At 32.9% G+C, this 14,452-nt stretch overlaps 1 protein-coding gene across 6 annotated transcripts in view; it reads right to left on the reverse strand.

Moving 5' to 3' along the window:
* Positions 1-14,452, reverse strand: part of LOC107440719 (discs large 1) — a 242,056-nt gene that overhangs the window by 123,872 nt on the left and 103,732 nt on the right. The gene's annotated exons all lie outside the window — the stretch shown is intronic.

A 14,452-nucleotide genomic window follows, 5' to 3' on the forward strand; every position in this document is an offset into this window, starting at 1 on the left:
TGTAGAGAACCATCATCAAATAAAAAAAAAATATTTACAAGCAAATTTTTTATTGTAAAAATCATTGTACTTACCTGATTTATGATTACCGGAGAATTCCAAAATGATAAGTTCCTTGTTTGAAAACTTTATTCTCAAATAATAGATACATAGTTTATACCTTCATTACTTTTAGATAACATACTACACAGCAAAATTTTATAATTGATATGAATTTGAATATGTAGCTAAAACAGAATAGCTGAATTCTAGTTGAACTTTATTCTTTCAAAACTAAAAAATACTTACCAAGAAAACGATAAAAATTAATTAAGAATCAGCACAAATGGCACTATTTAAGTAATTTAGATAATTTTTTATTGTTGTTTTCCGAATTATATGGATACAGAAATATATACTATTCTATACCAAAGAAGAATATTCTATAACTATTACAGTTCTGAATTCACATTTATTTATTGGAACGACGAAAACAATATTGACTTCACTTTAATTTGTAATTAATTGAAGACAGAAGAAATGCATTTTACCTTAATACACACATCTGTAACAGTATGCGATAGCGAAATCGGAAGTTATCAGTTGCAAGTTTGTTGATAAAAGAAGTTAAAAATTATTGAGAAATTTTTCTTCAAATGTTCGGTGTGTTCTGGGTCTGAAAGATATCCCAATATTCTGGAGAGTTTTTTTAAGTTCTTCGGCTTTTCCTTAGGGAAGTTTTTATTTTTATTTGCTGCTAAGAAAATGGCGTCTGATTCTGCCAATGATTTTGATGGAACTAAATGAAAACGTGATAAATTAATGTCTGATATTTACAGGCTCCCGCTAGAGGGCGTACTCGAGCGTTGCGATCGCGAATTCCAAAAAAAATCTTACACTAACTCAGAAACTATTTACATTTCCAAAACTATCATCATGGCAACCACAAAACTATACTCGTCAAAAAAAAAAAAAAAAAAACGGTGTGAATAAGCATATAATATCTTACAATATTTCTTTATTCCTAATTTAAAGTTATTTTCCTGTACTACTATTATAACGCTTTTAATTCAAGAGTTTCAAACAGAGTTTTTATTTTTTTATTTTCATTATAATATAATTCCGCGTTACATTTTACGATAAAGTTATTTAGAAAGGTAGTCTTATCTTAATAACCGTTTTACAATTATTATTTTTGAGAAAAATAATATTATTATACTGTTAAAGAGATCAGTTTAACGATTTAGAACAGTGGTTACGAACTGGCGGCCCAACTGGCGCCTTTTCTATGGCCCACTAACTAAAATATATTAGTTGTCATTTTTTGTGGACAATTTTCGTAAAAAATCTATATGGGATTTAAATACTTTTAAGTTCTACATCTTGACAATTTGATGATGTTGCACAATAATTGTTTGATATACATAGGTGCACATTAAAGTTATTGTAGCCAGAATTTCTTTATATGCAATTAAATATTTTTAAAAATCTACTTCTTATTTTAATTTGTAATTCAATACTTTTGTTTTGTACAACTTGATAAAAATGTGACAGTAATATTTAATGTTCCTTCAAACATAAAAGAGTCCTATATAAAATGTTGATAAAGTTGCAGCCCGCCATTTGACTGGTGTTTTTAATTGCGGCCCGTAAGTTGGAAACCCCTGATTTAGAACTTAACGATCAGCTCCATGCACAATTAGATGCAACCAAAAATATTAAATTACGGTTGTGAATTCAAATTTGTTTGAACAATATAATCTATATATATATTACTCTTACACGGCGATAAAAAAAAGCCTCATTACAACTCCCCGAATGGCAACNCAACCAAAAATATTAAATTACGGTTGTGAATTCAAATTTGTTTGAACAATATAATATTATAATAATATAAATGTCATTTAAAAAAAATTATTACATTACAAAACCCGTTATCCGGATATCAGAAAACCGGAATACCAAAAAACCGGAATACCAAAAAACCGGAGCGAAATTCGATAAATTTTCCCACCATTTTTTTAAAAAATATGTTTTTTTCCTCATTATATTTTCGGATTTTTCTTTCTTTTTTGAAAGATGTTTACCTTACCATCATTTTGGAAATAACCATTAGAGTATTACTTCATCGTTTTTTCTTCTTTTTAGGATTATTTCCAAATAATTTCTTTTTTTTAGTTGGGTTTAACAATAAAAAACGACTTTTTGTAGCGATTCAGAAAACCGGAAAAATCAGTTATCCGGAATAGCGATGGTCCCGATCGGTCCGGATAATCGGTTCCCTACTGTACTTAGAAAAACTACTTCTGTTCACTAAGAGATTTAAATATTTATAATACTAATAAATAATAATATTTGGACAGGGGAAGCGGAGGCACAAGCATAATTCCTTTTGGTGTTAAGTGAATAATTTTAACTTCAGTAGAAAAATTGTTTTCGCCAAGAAACAACAATTATTGCGAAGTAATCATGGGAGTCGGTGAGAGGCCGCGAACAGGGGGGCTTAGCCCACCAGTTCAATAATTAAACTTAATAAATGCCTCTTTTTTTCGTATTTATAGAAACTGAGATTTCGTACATGGTAATTTAATAATCTAACAAGACGTACAATGACCGTTTATCATTGCGTAGTTCACCCTTTCGCTGAAATGCCTGAAACATTAAGGAGCAAGTTCAAAGTCTATATTCGAATCTCTGAAGGGCGCAACTGAAGGTTCAAGGAAGGGGGGGGGGAGTGTTTAGATTATTCAAAATGAACTTCCTGTGTTTAATTTATGACACTAAATGACTATAATGTGTAAAAGCGCCGGGTGGTCTGGTTGGTAGGTCACTGGGACTATGTCCAAGAGGTCGTGAGTACAATCCCCGCCGGCTGAAGACTCCCCGTGTAGTAAATGGTGACTGATGTACGTTAAATCTATCGAGTCACTAAGTTCTCTTTGCTCCTATAACAAATCATACCTCTGGGGGTACTGATCCAGGAGTTTCCTTGTCTTCTGGATTGGGTTCAAAATGACAGGCTACGGAGTTGAACATTAGAAGTCGTAAACCCAAACACTGGGTCAGCTGTTCAATGATGGTTATAAAATAAAATATAATGCGCACAAATAAACAGTATTTTTACTAAATTATACAAATGAGAAATTGTAAAAATAGAATGAAGCACCATCCAAAATTGATTTTAAAGCGGTGCAAGCTTGCCTTGACCGCAGCTGTATATTTCTTTCTTTTATATGGTCTTTCAGGAAGGGGGGGGGGAAGCAAAAGGACTAATTCCCAAGAAAAATAAAACTGAATCGATTCCAAGTTCGTTAGCAGGTCATCGAACGTCATTACTCGATCACAGCAATCTCTGGAAAAGATATCCGACCCACCAAGTTATTGTTCGCGATAGGGTGTCATCATGTTCATCCCGAAATTAATTAATTAGCTCCGGGAGGTGACGATGATCGACCGAACATTTGAATGATGGGTGGAGTCCTTGTTCGAAAGGAAGTACAGATTAATACTAATGATTGACTTTAAATAAAAGGACTGAATCATGATTTTGAGAATAAGTTCGCAATAATTCAAAAAGCATTTTCGTTCCATGCTACAGTTTATGTGTAGTTAACTGAATAACTTCCCTTCTTTCTTTGGGGGGAAAAAATGGATTTTTCCGGTATATTTCCAAATTTGTAATTTTTCAGAGCCTTTTTTTCCCTTTTCTTCCCCCCCAATTTTTTACTTTAGTTTTGTACGGATTTTTTTTTCCTTTTTCGAATTGGCAAAAAACAATTTTTTCCAAGCAAGTTGAAATTGAAAATTGATTAAAATTAACTGAAATTAATTATTCAACAGGGACTTCTTTTTGTTTGTTGAATTGTAACAATATTTTCGCAAAATTTGAAATGGACGTTTAACCTGATTCCTAAAGAAAATATGTTTACTCCAAAGTTTTCCAAGGAAAACAAACAGCTCAAAACTAAAACTTCTTTCAGCAGACTCTACGCGTCATAAGTAAATTGTATAATCTGGCTCTTCATAAACAGCCACTGTCATTTTGAAATGCACCAAGATAAAATGAAAAATACTTAAACATTTTCGTCTGACACTCTTTAGGTTTATTTTAGTGAGCGTACGTATCTATAGACAAATTAAAAATCTTTATCATTCATGGCTGGCTGTTTGTAATAAGCCTAAAAATATAAAGCAACTTAGAAAATACTGAAGACTTCTAGGCTAATCGTAGTGAGCCCACATGCTTTTAGGCCCATTAGAAAATGCATCCGTCATTTCTCAAATGGGCTGATTCATATTTCAAGCAGTTTGCAATGAGTCTAGTATTGTTCGCCCATATCTTCGTTAGCCTTAAGGCATATAAGTTGATTGTAATAAGCCTAAAATATATCGAGCAGCTACGAAAATACTGTAAACTTTTCCAATTTGATGTTGCAAAATGACAGCGACATTTGCAAAAAGTTGGAATTTTCATAAAAGCTACGACATACACACCACCATTAAAAGCGGCAGGGTACTTATACTTACTGATGCCGCCCGGTATTGTTGTCAGAGTTATAATTTATTTAATTACTAAAGTAATTATACGCATAATTTTAATGATTGGAAATAAACTTGGATCGTTAAAGGACAATAAAAAATAAAATTCATTTTATTTCCTTTCGTTTTCTCACTCTTACTAGTTTAAAATCCATTGAAGAAAAACCTTGCAGAATTCATGACGGCAAAAATATCTACCATCATTGTGTATACGCTCTCTTCAAACATCTATGTTTTTTTTTCTTCCCCTATCTCTCCAAATACGGGTCCGCCGCATCTCTTGTTTACTCCTTGTCAAGGGGAAACATTATCTGCACTCCACCATATGGTGAAGGGAACCTAAATGCAAACTGGATCAAAGGAATCTCCGGAATATGTCAGAGCATTGATAATTCGTTCAAGGGGAAAATTGGACGACGAAGTTACGCTGAAATTAGATACATCAGGGAAACGGTTATAATTAAATAAAGTTACGAAGCAATCTGTAATAACGACAAGACTATGACGTCAGAAAAGGTAGGGATTATGTTTAAATATATTCTAATAAAATGTTAAAATTAATAAAAAATATATATATATACTGTTACTATTTTGAATGAAAGGGAAATAACTTTAAGGGAATGACTTGCTTCAGAAAAGAATCGAAGAGGTTAGAAGCGTCATTTTTGAGACTTTGAGGAATTGAATTAAATGTAGTTGATTAACAAAAGATCTGATGAAAACAACCGTACATTTATTAACTATGCGTCACACAACCATGTCTTACAAAATTATAACTGTAACAGTTTTAATCTAAGAAGAAAAATTTAAACAACTTTATTATTGATTTAAGTTAATTGCGATCTAAGAGTTTAGTGTTTTATGAATAACATGTTTAGCGACATTCTAATAAGATCAAGGAATTAAATTGTACGTAGTGTTTTGTGGAATAACATGTTTAGCAATATTTTAGTGAATTTCAAGGGATTGAATAAAACATGGGAATTAAATGGCAGAAGAGCTAGAATTGGGCTACATTGCGTTTAAACGCATCATACTCTAATCCAGGGGTACCCAACCTTTTTGTACCTAAGAGCAAATACCAGAATATCGGTCAAATGGCGGGCACCATTTACTTTTTCAAGGTAAATTTTTAGTTGCTAGACATAGGTAAAAATACACACATATAGTGCACAAATAATTTAATTTTAAAAATTAATTTATGAAATTAATATAATTAGTATTAATATTCTTGTGTAAAATAAATGATTACTAAATTGCTTGCAAAGCATGCGAAGTATAAAAATTATTTATAAAATATGTAAAATACAGTCAATGTGATCTTTGGCATTGCATTTCACTGGCCAGCGCTTCCTAATTGGGAGAATATGATGAAATTCTTACTTGCAAGCAATCGTCAAGGTGTTCATCTGTAAATCGGGATCTATATTTTGAATTCATTGTCGAAAACAATGATTCACACAAGTATGTGGAACCACGGAACTACTTTATTTTATATGCTGCTCTTTTTAAGAATGGAAAGTTATTTCTGTCAACTATATTCCAGAATGTTTCATCTGATATAATAGTTTTGAGGATAATGTCATTCTGAAGATGCAAAATTTCTATCTCCACTTCTTCTCGCCTAACTTGAAGACATTCTAAAATGTATGTTGCTATTTCGGTTACGTTTATGTGATGTTAAAAGGATTTACAAAAAAGGCTCGATGATATTAAATTGTTGAAAGCACTTTTCAAATTGATCGTGAAGCAATTGGAGGTTGATGACAAATGTTAATAAGACTATTTCACTGTCACCTATCATTTTTTTCATGTTTGGAAATTGCACAAGAGATTTCATTTTCAAATATGAAATCCAGAAAACTAACTTAGTTCTGAACGAGTTTATAGCCCTTATCATTCTTGCTATAAGTTTGTCTTTTCCCTGCAACTCCAAGTTTAAATTATTTAGTTTTTCAATTATGTCTGTTATGAAAGACAAATCTCCTAGCCTAAGAGGATTTCTTAGTTCTAAAAATATTTGATTTTTGGCTGCAAGATAATTTTTTATTTCTTCGATTAAATGTATAAATCTATCAAGTACTTTGCCTTTACTGAGCCAACGTATTTCAGCATGTAAAATGAAGTCAGCAACATCAGGATTTTGTAACAGGGCCTTGAAAAGTCAAAGTCGCAAAAGAGCTGCTAGAATTAAGTTAACTATTTAGGTAATTATTTTCATTACGTGTAACAATTTTAGTAATTTATCAAATAAATTTTTGCATATCATTTATGGGAAATTGGAAAACTAAAATATTTTATCGTTGGGCACAAGCAGCGGGCACACCAAGACCGATTGACGGGCGCCATGGTGCCCGCGGGCATAGGGTTGGGGATCCCTGCTCTAATCTAACGGCGATGTAAATTGGAAATAAAAAGGAGGAAGAAAAAACCATTAAATTTGAGAAAAATCAGCTTCCTCAGCGAAAAAACATATTTTTCCATTGAAAACTCGCGTTATTTACAAAATTATTATTTATAGAATAAAGTAATGTTTTACCATAAGAATGGAATATTTAACAAGTTATTCGACCGGCAACAAGGTAATTAGAAACACAGGGTGTTGACTTTGAACCCGAGTACAACTGATCTAAAGTTTTGTAAAAATTATGCTTCTTAGTCATGCTTCTTAGAAAAGCTTTTTGAGAGTTTCCACTAACCACCACACTTTAATAAGTACCAGATCCATAACCACATTTAAATCTAGTAAACACTCCGTCTATTGTTTTACCATTTCCCCTTTACCCTTTTGTTTTTTCAACAGACACATAGTTTTACAGTACTGGTAAATTTCATTCAATTACGATGACACGCTTTCCTTTTTTGAAACATAGAAATAAAGAAGGCTTTCACCCATTAAGGCTTATGCTAGCCTGATTTTTTTAGGACTTTTACAAAGGAAGACAGAAAACTTGAGATTGACATGAAAGAGTACCCATCCACAAAGAGATAGCAAATCGTCCAAAATTGATAGAACCGAACACTCGCTTCAACCATAAATAAGAATTGCAAGCTGCAACGAATGGTATCACACATTCCACCCCATACTTTGCAACTTTTTTTCCCCTTCCCTAATTAACTTGTTATTTTAATGACAGTTTAAAGAATATAAAACTCATCATTTAACTGTTGCAGTAAACAACATCAACCATCTCCAATTCTACTTAGAATAAAAACTTCTGGGACTTCCTACTCGTCTTCTACACATTATGTTTTGACTTCAACAGTATTTTGCTCATTTGAATGATTAATCGCCTTACAAAATTTCTCTTCCACGTACAAGCTGTTTGCATTCAACATTCTTAAACAAAGAAGGAAAATACAATGAAAGAGTATTTATCTCAGCAAATGCATCTTCACCTTGTCCCGAGGGTTAAATTTATTTCTCATATCTACGTCAGGAGAAACTCTCCTTATTTTATCAAACCTGACACCTTTTGAATAAACGTGGGTTGGAGAGATTCATAAATTAAGAAAACTTTAAATGGAAACGGTACAAATATCTCGCAAGGGAAGGTTCAAATAACGTTTGCCCAACCTTTTCCCTCCATTTAAGTCATTGCAAAAATCACAAAAGTTTTATTGTTTTAAAATAAAAGCTAACATTTGTCGAAACTTTTTTACTAATCGATTTTTATCCCACCTTTCAACTAAAAGACAGTTGATATTTTGGTAAGTGTCTTGAAAAAGGCTTACTGCAATTTTTTGAATTTTTGACAAAGGTCGCGTTTATCACAAACATTTAAATGCAAATATTAGGAATAATTACGAGTTTCAAATAAGTATTTGGCTATGACAGTTGACTTTTTAAAGAGAGATCTGGCAATTAGAGAGGTTCACTTTTAGCGTTAAAAGGAGGCAAACCTTAACATAAAATAAAAAAAGATTTTATTACCAACATTTAAATGAAAATATTAGGGGGGGGATATACAAGTTTACCACTTAATTGATAAATAAATAGTGGGATCGTTTCTCTAACAGTCAAGACAATTAACTTCTTAAGAAATGATTTGAAAGTTATAGAAGGCACTCATATCGGCAAAAAAAAAGCAACATTTAACAAAGAAAGTATTTATTTTTAAAAGCAAAAATACAAGTTTACCACTGAATTAATACTAACGACGTGCGGAATTCCAAAATTGCTTTTTATCAAATTTGCTGATAGAATTTTTCTGGTTTAGGGAGAAAAAACGAAATTCCTTGATATTTTTTGTCTAAACAAAATTTTCTCAAAATTCATAGTTTATCAAACTTTTCTTCACTCGTGATGACCCTTTAACAGCAGTTTGAAATAACCAATAAACAAAAAAAAAAATAAATAAATAAATAAATAAATAATAAAAAAATACAAATAATAATTTTTAGAGTACTTGCAAGCCTTAGGCTACACAATAATTAAAAAATAAATTTAATATGAAATAAAATGTAGCATTAAACAATTTATTCCAGTAAAAATATTTTGATAATACACTTATACGATTTTCAATTTTTATATCAACAAACAGATCGAAATGAATCGACAAGCTCACTTACAATAAAATCCAAAGATAAGAGCGATTATTACCACTTATTCACACAAGATGATAGGGCAGGAATTATCTTTTCTTAAAGATGATTTAACTTATTATCACTAGGATGAAAATTTTTACACTTAACTAGCATTATTTGGTGAGCCAGAAAGAGTGATTAGAGAGGGTCGATTGATGAGATAACACCTCTGGCGGTGCGACATCATTTAGGTCTCCCCATTATCTGTTTCCCACAGAGCAGCAATAATGATGCTCTTTCAATAGCTTTTAACCATTGCGATCTTTTTTTTCTTATCTTTTCGGAGACACGAAAATGCAAATTAAACGTAAATTTTAATCACGGATAAATAAGCTTGATATTGAGTTTTCTTTTTTAAATTATTTTATTTTATTGTTGTTTTTCTTATTATTAGAGGCAATTTAAAAGACATAGATTGGTTTCGTAGCTCTCTTCAATGTTATATAGCAAAAAAAAAAAAGAAAAAAAATATTTACTTCGTGGTAAATTTTAAATTTTATTTGGGAGATTTCGCAAAATTACGTCAGCTTCTGTACGTAAATTTCAAGTAATTAAGTATGCGCACTTCTAGTGCTCACGCGTGAGTTCTGACGAAATGCGCATGCACCTGGGGAAAAAATATCAAACTTGCGAAAGCGAAGATAAGAAATTTTTTAAAAATCCGTATGGAATATCATTTTAACTTTGACCACAAAATGAAAACAAATATTTACAATAAATGTAGACTATTTCTTTAAAGCATACGATTCAATATGCTTTGCTCTACGTAAAACTGCGGATCTGCGAGCAAAAAATTTTGGTAGACAATAGATTAGACGATAAAGAATGCAACTTATAATTATTATTGCCGGCCAGGTGGCCGAGCGGTTAGCGTGCCTCACTGCGAAGCCAATGGCTGCGGGTTCGAATCCCGCTCTGGGCATGGATGTTTCTCTCTGTGTTGTCCTCTGTTGTGTGTGAAGTGTGAATGCGGCCCGCCTTATGAACGGGTTTGTGGCGTGGGTAATGTTGCTCGCCTCCGTGACTTAGGTTCACAGGTACCGTTACTGGGTAACGTTAAATGAGCAACACTTCCGGCATCTTCGGAGGTGAAGAACGAGAGTTCAAGTGCCTGCCGGTATTTAAAAAAAAAATTTAAAAAAAAATTATTATTACGAATATTTAAAAAAATATTATAGAATTTTTATTTTTTAACTTTGTTTAACTAAATTATATAGTTAAAATATAAATATGATTTATAATTTTAAGAAAGCGACACTATATTTAGTTTCTTATGGAACTAGTTCCATTACACAACCATAATGTAAAACAAAAACCAATAAAATTATTTTTTTATTGAATGAAAAAATGGTTGTAAGATCACACGATTCATTTCAAAATTTCATCAATGCATATCTTCAAATTCACCGTCCATGTTTTTAGTTCGAAGGTTGGTTTAAGCAGAAAACAACATTTAACAACTATAAACAGCGTGCTTGTAGCTTTGTCTTTGCAGCGTTAATCACGCCAACATGACGTAAAGATAAATAGCATCTAAAATAAATGTGAGCATGCGCAGTTGCATCAATCTTACATACGGGAGCGTACGGAAGTTAAAGTAAAAATGCGAAATCTCCTTTATTACTTCGTTTGATTAGCTAAGTTGAAGAATCTATTCATAGAGTAGATGTTCAACGTCATAACATTGCGATTTTGAACTTGATTTTATACTTTAAAAAAAGAACAGGACTCAAAATTAACAGTGGTCCATGGGTTCGAGACCACTCACGTTTGACTAGGGCATCATAAAATAAACATTTGCGGCTAAGCCAATCGCCACTCGAAAAAAACAGACCCATATTTGGATGGTATGACAGCTTTGAAAATGATCTTAAAATTATAAAAGTAATAAAATCGAAATCCTTGGCTAAGAACAGGACGACTTGGGATAAAATTATGCGAAAGACCGGGGCCCACCCGGGGCTGTCACGGCAGTGAAGGAGGAAGGACTCTAAAATAACAATCAGCGGTCCTCTAGGCCAGTCATTGATGTAGAGGAAGAGCATGCTGTTTAGGTCTATGTTTTTGTCACAAAATAATGTATGTCATCATGATTGTGACATTCTTTATCTTGTCACTTTCCCTTTAAATGACTTACAAAATAAAAATTCTAATAGAGAAGTGAAAACGGAAAGGTGAAAGAGTGTACGGACTAATAATATCGTCTAGTTATTGGTCGTTAAAACCAGTGACTAAATTTTCTCGATTTCTAACCCTGTAAAAGGAAAAAAAGGGAAGACGTGTCAAAAGTTTGGAACAAATCATAAAAATCAGAAGGTCCCCCCCCCCCAAGGGAGAAATAGAACATATGCATAGAGTCTAGCAATTTACGAATAGTAAGGCCCAAGACATAAAACACTTTTAAATAAATGTACATATCAGTATTTTTTTTTCAATTATTACACAAGCCTGCGAAATTGAAGGTTTTGAAAAATACAAGAGAAGTTATTGTTGATTTATATGCTATTTGATGTGCTGATTCCGAAAATGACCTTCATTTCTCACCATCACTTCAGGATTTTTTGTAAAATCGATATCTATGTTTTTAGTAAAATCCTATTTGGAAAGGAATTCACTCAAACAATTGTGCATTTACTATCTGGTAACTGTTCTTCTTTATTCATTTCGATATTTTTAAATTGAATCTTGTGAAGGTAAACTAACATTATGAGCGACCGGCTAATTTTTTGTAGGTTAAAATGAATGAAAAATACTGTTGCCAGATCGTACAAGCCACCTCTGGTCGAGAGAAAAAAACAATAAGTTCCTTGAATTTAAACTTTTTACATCAGTTTCTAGAAGAACATCACCAACATGCCATTTTAATTTATTTTTATTAAGGTAACTTACGTAAAATTAACGATTGACCAAGATTAGCAAATATTGTGTATGTGTACATGAAAGTTTTAAACAAAAAACAAAACAAAGGAAAAATGTTTCTACATAAGTACATGCTCATTTTTCTCTAAAACTTATTTTTGGTGATCTTCTTTTGTGCTTAATCTCAGGCCTATCTCGAGTTAACATCTAACAGTAGTCGTCGAGCATGTTCTTGTACCACCTAAGCTTCATATCTCTGATGGAACCTTTCACCTTGTTCTTCGCTGACCGCTTCTACTTCTTCGTGGAAAAAGCCCACATGTGAGAGAAGGAAATGCATTTTGACACTCGTGGAGCAATCCAAAGTTTCTAATTTGTCCAGCATTTTCATCACAAATGCTTTACAGTCAGGATCCTTGTAGTTTCCCAGAAATTTACTGACAACATCTTTGAAGGCAACCCAAACTTCTTTTTCCGTTGTCCTATGCTAGTCTCAGAAACTTTATCCTTCATGAGTTTGCGGATATCTGGACCATCAAAGACTCCCTCTTTCTTCTTAAGATAAACCTGGAAACTTATCTCACAGGTATTTGGAACAATCGTCATCTTTTGGAACAGCCTTGACAAACTGCTTCATTACACCTAATTTTATGTTTACAGGGAGATAACAATACTCTTTTGGATGAGCTAAGCTGCTTCGAATAATATTCTTGGAGCCTGGGTCAAGATTTTAACTTTTCAACCATTCTTTTTCTATTCAATGGTGAGTCTTGTCATGGCTGCCCCACTCACAAATGAGACATGAGAACTTTGTAAATCCCCCTTGTTGAACAAGAATCATGGAGATAACTTTCAAATGACCGCAAATGGTTCAACTGTAACCAGTATATTTTATTTTGTCTAGGACGAGAGTCAGATTTTCATAGCATTATTTTAAATATAGCGAGTATCTAACTTGTATCGATGCATACTGGCTCCCATGATGAAGAAGGACAGCTTTGAGACTTCTTTTAGATAAATCTATAAACAGCCTCCACTCATCTTTATCGTAGATGACATTAAATTTGCTCATCGATACCGGAACATCAGAACAATTGACCAAGCTCTCCTTTTCGTCAAAGTACTTAATAAATTTTTTTTCTCGATTCCGGTACCAATAAAAAGGTGTTCCTTTGGCCAATAAGTTTTTTTTCAATCTGAAGTCTAACAATTATTCAACTGCTTCTTTCGAAAGGCCCAGATCTCTAGTCAAAGGGGAAGAGGAAACCGGCTACAGGTGGCTCATATTCGATATCGAAGCCTTGAACTTCTGGATGTTCCGAGTCTGAAGAGATGACTGCCAATTCAGTTGGAGGCACAGGTAGATCAGGTCCATGAGGAACGTGGAGTATGGCTGATGGAGTGTTATCAAGATAAGATATTAGCCTTTGATTTTTCCGGTTATACCCACGAACATGGCAGGAACGAAAATAACAATCATCAAAGTGATTCTTAGGCTCTCTCCATGCTATAGGAATTCCAAATCGTAAGGCAGTCTTTTTTCCTCGGAGTCATAAGCGTATATGATTTAGACACTATACACAGACTTTATAAGGAGCCCACGATTTGGCCTGATCTCCGAGTTTCATGCAAAAATACGCAAGATAAAGTTGTCTTACATAGTCTGTAATGATCCTCATGCGATTTTAAACAACACTATGTTCGCCGCATATGTAACAAAAGTCATTTGGGAAATTTTCAAAACGTCTCGAAGCCATGTTTCACAAAATGTACAGAGAGAAGCAGACGTTAAAAATACTTCCAAAAAATGACTCCCGATTACCCTTACTAGTGTTCCTGAGAGGTCAGCGAACCAAGATATCGTGACGCTATTGGTCAAGAGATATTGTGACAGAGAGAGGGACGGTGACAGAAAGATGTCATAGAGGAGTACTCTTGTAGATTTTACCAAAGTAGAATGCTGGTCACGCAAGAAGAGAAGTAACTAAAAATTGAAATTTTTTTTTATGGTAAATGTTCATAAAAATTTCAGTAAAATTTAATTTTTCAAAAAAATGTGACCTGATGGAAAATTTTCATTATTGTTTTCCATTTCAGCGCCAAAACATTCATAAAGTCAGCTATCAGACCTCTTGAATTTTTTTCATCGCAGGCCTGTGTTATTAAATCTTTATTCACCGAAAAGTGATCAATAAGAGTTTTCTCAATATATATGATTTTAATAATTCAATAGTCAATAGTTCAGAATTCAAATAGTTCAATATTCGATCATCGCAACTTTTTTTTAAAACTAGATGGAATAATTTACGAAAAAGTGATGAATTCGACACGAATCAAAAAATGATGACTCAAAGGCGTGATTCTATTTTCGCATTATAAGTATCGGGATTTTAAAAAACGTGCGGAAATTCGTATAAAAGGGAGCCGGAAAATCGATCCAAGTAGGCCGTGCATCACACCTATTTTATATATATATATGGCTGCGGGT

The sequence above is a fragment of the Parasteatoda tepidariorum genome, chromosome 5, assembly GCF_043381705.1.
Source record: "Parasteatoda tepidariorum isolate YZ-2023 chromosome 5, CAS_Ptep_4.0, whole genome shotgun sequence".
In the NCBI taxonomy this organism is placed as follows: domain Eukaryota; kingdom Metazoa; phylum Arthropoda; class Arachnida; order Araneae; family Theridiidae; genus Parasteatoda; species Parasteatoda tepidariorum.